This window comes from Symphalangus syndactylus, chromosome 5 (genome assembly GCF_028878055.3).
Source record: "Symphalangus syndactylus isolate Jambi chromosome 5, NHGRI_mSymSyn1-v2.1_pri, whole genome shotgun sequence".
NCBI lineage: Eukaryota > Metazoa > Chordata > Mammalia > Primates > Hylobatidae > Symphalangus > Symphalangus syndactylus.
Window position 1 is genome coordinate 61,460,572 of NC_072427.2, and position 6,735 is coordinate 61,467,306.

Below are 6,735 nucleotides of genomic sequence, written 5' to 3' on the forward strand. Positions count from 1 at the left end.
ATAAGGGTGTTAATGAGTTTTGTAATACTTTTCTGAGTTATTTCTCTGTTACCGTATTGCTTCTTGAATTCTATACATTGTTTATTCTTGTTTTATGTGGTACACATGTATTATTTACTTACCAGATAATCGCAGTTTTCCTCTGTCATAAAAATCAGAAGGTAGAAAAAAAATTTGAGAAATTTGAGAAAAATATTTGAGAAATTTAGTTCATTTCCCCATTATTTTCTGTTTTATATAAAACTGGGAATAAAATATGGCAAAGCTGTTTATTTGCCCTATTTTTATTTTTTGGCCCTATTTTTCACATTTAAGGACTTCAATTGCACAGTATTTATTAAAATTTCTTGTGGCTGTTAGGTATCATACCTAAAAATATTTAGAATTCTTTTCTTACCATCAAAATATAATTTTGATTAAAATTATAAATGTATTCTAAATTCATGGCATCCTTTCCATTTTCATTATTTTGTCTTTATTTAATCCCTTTCTTTTTTCTGTAATATGTTTTCCTTTCTGATCAAGTATCCTGACTCTTACACACTTCTGGAATTTAGTATTTCTTTCATCTCAGATGGACTTTATCCCTAGATCCACAATTATTTATTTTTTGATTCTTTTCCTGGAGGGGTTCCTGTTTTATAGATCGCATTCTCTCTTTTTGTTCTGCAATTTGGACTAGCGGACTACAAAAATAATAATAATTCAACACATGTTAAATCCTGAAGATCCTCTCCCTGCACGGTGGAGAAGCTCTTCCTAATATCTTGCTGAAATCCCCATCTACCACATTTAAGACCCTGCTGTCTGGTACTATTCTCGGAGGAAACAGAGACCAGCTGTTCACCTCTACCTGCAAAGGACTGTGTTCCTTCGTGAACTTGAAGACTGCGATTAATTCCTTCCAAGTCTTTTCTTCTCCAGACTAAACAAGGCCAGTCTCTTTACCCTTGTTTTATTGGTACTATTTTCCAACACTTGAGTTATTTTGCTGCTTCCTCTGGACCTACTCCAAATTCTGCACATTTGGCATAAGTATTAGGATACTAAAGGACACAACAGGATAACAAAGAACAGATTAATAATGCATATAAACTGAATGATTCTATTTCCTAAATTCTCAATGACTATCTGTCAGTATTTTGTCTTTGAACAATCAGACTATGTTTTTAACCCATAATTAGTTTATGATCCACTGTGGACCCTTGTTATCTTTTTTCTTACTTGTAATTCAATAAACCTTTCATTTTTTATATTTAAAGTTTATTTTTTTCTCTCCACCAGTTAATTGCTTATGCTTTTTTCCAGTAATCCTCACTATAATTTTTTTCACTTGTTCCCTCTATCTTTTCCTTTTTACATTGGTTGTTCTCTCTTGCTTAAATTCCCATCACAATGTCTTGGACAGTATCAGGACCTCAACAATTTCTTCAGAATACAAAAATAATTGAAATAATTATATGTCCGTTTAATTTCCATAAGCACACTCTTAATAAATAAGATTATGAGTTTTTACAAAGAAAAAATGTCTTTAAAAGATTAACATTACCCTAAAAGGTAGATAGTTTTTTCTTCCAAACAAGAAGACTTGGCTAATGTGGCAGGTATGAGTGAAAGAGAGAAAAGAGAGCTGTTGGTGTATGGAAGTAAGCATAAGTTGACTTCTAGAAAACTGGAAGCATTTGGCCTTCACCCTTTTCTTACCTCAGAAAGGACCTGAGATTTATGATTTTCCTCACAACTGCACCCTCTGTCATGTCTAATACTTTATCCGTCTACATAGAGAGATAGAGAAGATAGATATGATTAAAATTATATCTAATCTCTCTCATCCTTAACACCTGCAAATTACAGTACTCCTTCAGCACATTCACCTTGTAGAGTAGGTTATTCCACTTAGAAATTATATTAAATTTTTAGTCGGCAGAGAAAAAGCTATGGATGAATTCTGCAAATTCTGAGTAGTTCCCACTGTGGGCTATTGATGACTAAACTGACCTGTAATAATAACAATGAACAAAGGAAAGCGAAAAGCAAAATCGCTATGTAATTCTATTATTGCCTTAATACTGTCCTGTGAAAGCAAAGAAAAAATTGAAAAATTATGTAGATTCAATAGAAAATTATGATTTAATAAGATGATTTTCAATACCAATTATCAAATTTTTAAAAAATAGCCCTACTTTGTGCAAAATGATCATTATTTGTGTTATCTTGCTTAATTAAAAAAAGAGATCACAAGAAATATATATATATATATATTATATATTTTAAGATGGAGTCTTGCTCTCGTCACCCAGGCTGGATGGAGTGCAATGGCGTGATTTCGCCTCACTGCAACCTCCGCTTCCTGGGTTCAAGTGATTCTCCTGCCTCAGCCTCCTGAGTAGCTGGGATTACAGATGTATGCCACCACACCCAGCTAATTTTTGTATTTTTAGTAGAGACGGGGTTTCACCATGTTGTCCAGGCTGGTCTTGAACTCCTGACCTCAGGTGATCCACCCGCCTCGGCCTCCCAAAGTGCTGGGATTACAGGCGTGAGCCACTGTGCCTGGCCAGAGATCACAAGAAATATTATGAAACTGCTTGAACTCTAGTATCTATTCATCTCCAAACTAACCTTTACACAAAAAGAGGGGGAGGGGAATAAAATAAAACAAATTAAATCTTCAAGTTTTTATTCTCACCCAGATGTTAGCCTGTAGACACTCTTACATAAACAGTGCAGGGCTCTATTGCTTCCAGCACCTGCATCCAAGCTGCTGAAATTGCAAAGAAAAGTTCTCTCTACCTAACCCATGTCTAGTGCATATGAGTCCTTCTATGGTTTCTTAAACCCGTTAGTTGCTTTCATGAAGAAAATAATACCTTCAAGCAAGAAGACAACAGAAAAATTAAGGTCTTCTGTTTATATCATTTCAGTTTACAAAAAATAAGAAGTAAAATAAATAAGACTTTGGGACTGTTCTATAACTGTCATTTGGCACATGGTGAATTTGACCAGACTGTTTACTTACACAGGAGTCTTATCTGAAGGTCAGAAATGTAATCAAAAACTAACTAAATACAAAGAGAAACTAGTGAAAGATGAAATAACCCAAACTCAAAATGCCCTACTTAAATCACTTAGGGTTTTTGTTTGAGGACTTTTAAAATTACGATTTCTCTGGAAATAATTAGAGCTTTATAAAAAAAAATAGACGTCAAAAAGCCTCCACTAGGAACTCTACAGAATATTTTTAAATGAAAAGAAGTGTGCAAGGACACCGTATATTCACTGCAGTGACTATGACATGTGTCTTCCTAAACAAGTTCGTTTACACGTGGCATATGTAGAAGCAAAGTGAAATTGAGCCTCTGATTTATTGTTCCTTGAATGGATAGACCCCCTTGGCTAGAAACATCAGAGACCCTTTGCTACCTTCATTTCTTTCCCTCTATCTAGCAACTTCTTTCCTGATCAGCCTTCTGAATATTACACCTTTCTCTCTCACTCTCCACAGTCTATCTTTCTTCTCTCTCTGGGTTCAGTAAATCTCATTTTTCCTATATAACAATTATATTTATTTTATATTTATTATATAAATTAAATTATATATATTATGTAAATTAAATATAATTTATTATATAAATTATATTTATACTTTACCCTCATGATGTCCCTTCTTTATTTTCCCCTCCCTAAATGATTTCTATCTTTCTTTCCAACTCTCTTCTCCTTCAGGCCCTCTCTGTCCCCTCCAGCCTTTTCCCTTATTCTGTCACCTCAGGGTGCTGCTGAGCTTCCTGCTCTTTTTCCTGTCACTCTGTACAATCTTCAGTAGCAAATCTCTTTCCCACTTCTCTTTCCATGTGGTCTGTGTATGCATTTGGGAAGGATGACTTACGCATGGGGTCAGGGTGAGGGAAAGAGGTCTTAATACCCAAGAAAATGCAGAATGTCTCAGGAAGAGTAAACTTTTCGAAATATTTTATTTTAATGTAGAGCACCAGCAGATGCAAAAGTTAAAAAGTAATATCCATAAAATATGATCCCTCTATATTTCACACCCAATGCCTTTATATCCTGCAGGTATTCCTCAAGACCAACTTGAAGCACAGTCATTTAAAAGATCTCTTATTATTTCATTTTTACTTTTCATTTCCCAAAAGGTTTTAAATAAATTCTTTAGTACAGCTTACTAAAAGGAAGACAGATGCATTTTTCTACTGAATCTGAATGCTTCGGTTTGGCTTTGAGAAAATGTGTTTAACAAGTCAGTTCTTAGCAGAGACACAGTTTAAGTAACCTATTGCGCATTTTATTTGTAAATAATTCATTATTGAATACAAATGCCCATACTTTCTAACATGTCAAAATCAACAGGAAGCAGGACTTGGTGTAAGGGTTTACCACTAGTCCTACTAAATTTTTGTCAAGATTGTGTGAAAAGCATACTTAATATTTAATTTAGCTTATAACACTGAAAGGAGCTACCATCCACCTTAGTAGAATAATATACAAGGCTGAACTGCGTCTTTCTCATTTGGGGAGAAGAAAAATGCTTAAATATCCCACCAGTGATGCATCTGAGAAACTGGATAACTTTTAATGTTTTCTGTAATCCCACTTTTAAAAGAAATAATGAGCATTTATATGTGTATTCAGCAATGGCTATGATATCGCCATCGCTCCCGACTAAAAAAGATTCTCTAGTGGGTTTTCAATCTTAAAATCTTCTGATTACATTCTAGGAAACTGGAGAACAATAGGTGGGTTTCATATAGCACCTGATTGATATTTCCAGGGTGTGAAACCTCTACTGGCACATTAGCCTGATATTGCATATTCAAACACATACAATGCTATATTTGTCATTGCTATTGACCTTTATCTCTCCAGTTTCCTGACAACCTTCTACAGTTATTGACATTACAAATACCAGCAACAACGTGCAGGGCAAAGTATAACCTTTCATTTACCTTCATGTCCCTCAAATGACTTGTGTAGGTAGTTTCAACAAAAGCGGCAAACAATGATACTGTTGATTTTTTTTTCCTTAACTTGCTAAAATGTTTTCCATTTTCCTCTTGTTCTCAGAAAATCATGCCAATAACCCTCTACAAAGGAAACAATTTCAGATGAATACAGGTAATTAGAAGTGTCAAGAAATCAGCAAAGTAGGGTGTCTGCCATCATTTCTGTGGAAAGAGTGCCAGATTCTCTTTCAAAAAGGTCTTTGTCATTTTTTAATAGAAGGTAATTAATGTAGACTACAGTAAAATGTGCAGGATTCCAGTTGCTTGTCTTTCTTGCCATAGAAATGGGACCATAAAGATGTTTTGATATCTAGGAACAATCTTCTGAGGTTATTTCAAAATGACTTTTAATTACAAAAGTAGTCCTTTTAGTCTTTTCATTTGAAAAGAAAAAAGATTTAGAAAGGGCATATTTATTAGGAGACAAAGGAAAGAAAGTTTTACAAGGAAAAATTATTTGGAAAGTGAAACAACAGGATTTTATACAGCTGACAAGAGTTGAGGATGCTATAAATTAGACTATATCTCAAACGTTTCTAACAATAAGAGAAATAATGCATATTGTCCCAGTGAAGGTAATTACACACCACTGACACTATGACATCATGGGCGAAATGAGATTCTTTTTTTACAAGTGGCCCAAAGATATTTATTAAACAAGAGAATCTTTAGTACCATCCCCATTCTTTTGGGGATGAGGGTGAAATTTAAGTCAATTTTGAGATTATTTGAAGGTCATAATTTCCTCATATGTGCTATACAAATGGAATAATCCCTCCAAGATTAAGTTTTCCATGGATTTAAATATGAAAGTATTCCCATTTCATCTCTTGGTTCTCAAGAAACAGTACATTTTCCCATTTAGAGTTTTATTCTCTTGGGAGAGCAAAAATATCTCAGTCACAACAAATACATTCTAAAACCTTGAAGTTTGAAATTAAAATTGCGATGGTATTTCAATCGACTCTATCGTTGAAACACTGATTAATGTGGTAACCACATTAATGGTTAATAACTAGGTATAATGATTAATAGCTAGGTAACCACAGGGTAAGCAGTGCATATGTAACACTATAACACTACTTCCTAAATAATGTCTCAAGACGTTGTTTTTATTTTTAAATATAGATAAGCATATAAGTACCCAATAAGTATGATCATTATTATCTGTTATTGAAAATAAGATGAACTGGAGAAAAAATTCAGCCAAATTCCTCTCATAAATCTGTTTCAATGCAACAAGTAGAATATTATCCTGTTTTTTCTTAATCTTCTTTCCTGAGATTGTCCTTCTTCAATGGATTCCACAGCACTCATCAAACAAATGAAAAACCCTAAACTACAATTGATGTGATAATCATTTGTTATGCCACTTACCAATACACTCTGGAAATCAGAATTTAGTGTAATTTGTTTATGAGCCAGTCAAATCAAGTTTTCTGAATGAGTGTATCTAGCCATTTTAGAAAAGATTATACTTCATACAAGCATAATCTTTAAAGTCTGGCATTAAAATAATGTGTAAAAAGTGATGCAAAATGTCACAGAGTCATTTATAATAGATACTCTCCCAAAGGTAGGAGAAGGAACAAAGTAGTAATTAAGACAAAGTCTAGGAAAAGTAGCTTGGTTCATATGTTCGGATTGATCAGAGCACACGCAAGGTTCAGAGTGATGGACCCAAGCTTAAACCATGACATAGACAAAATAATGA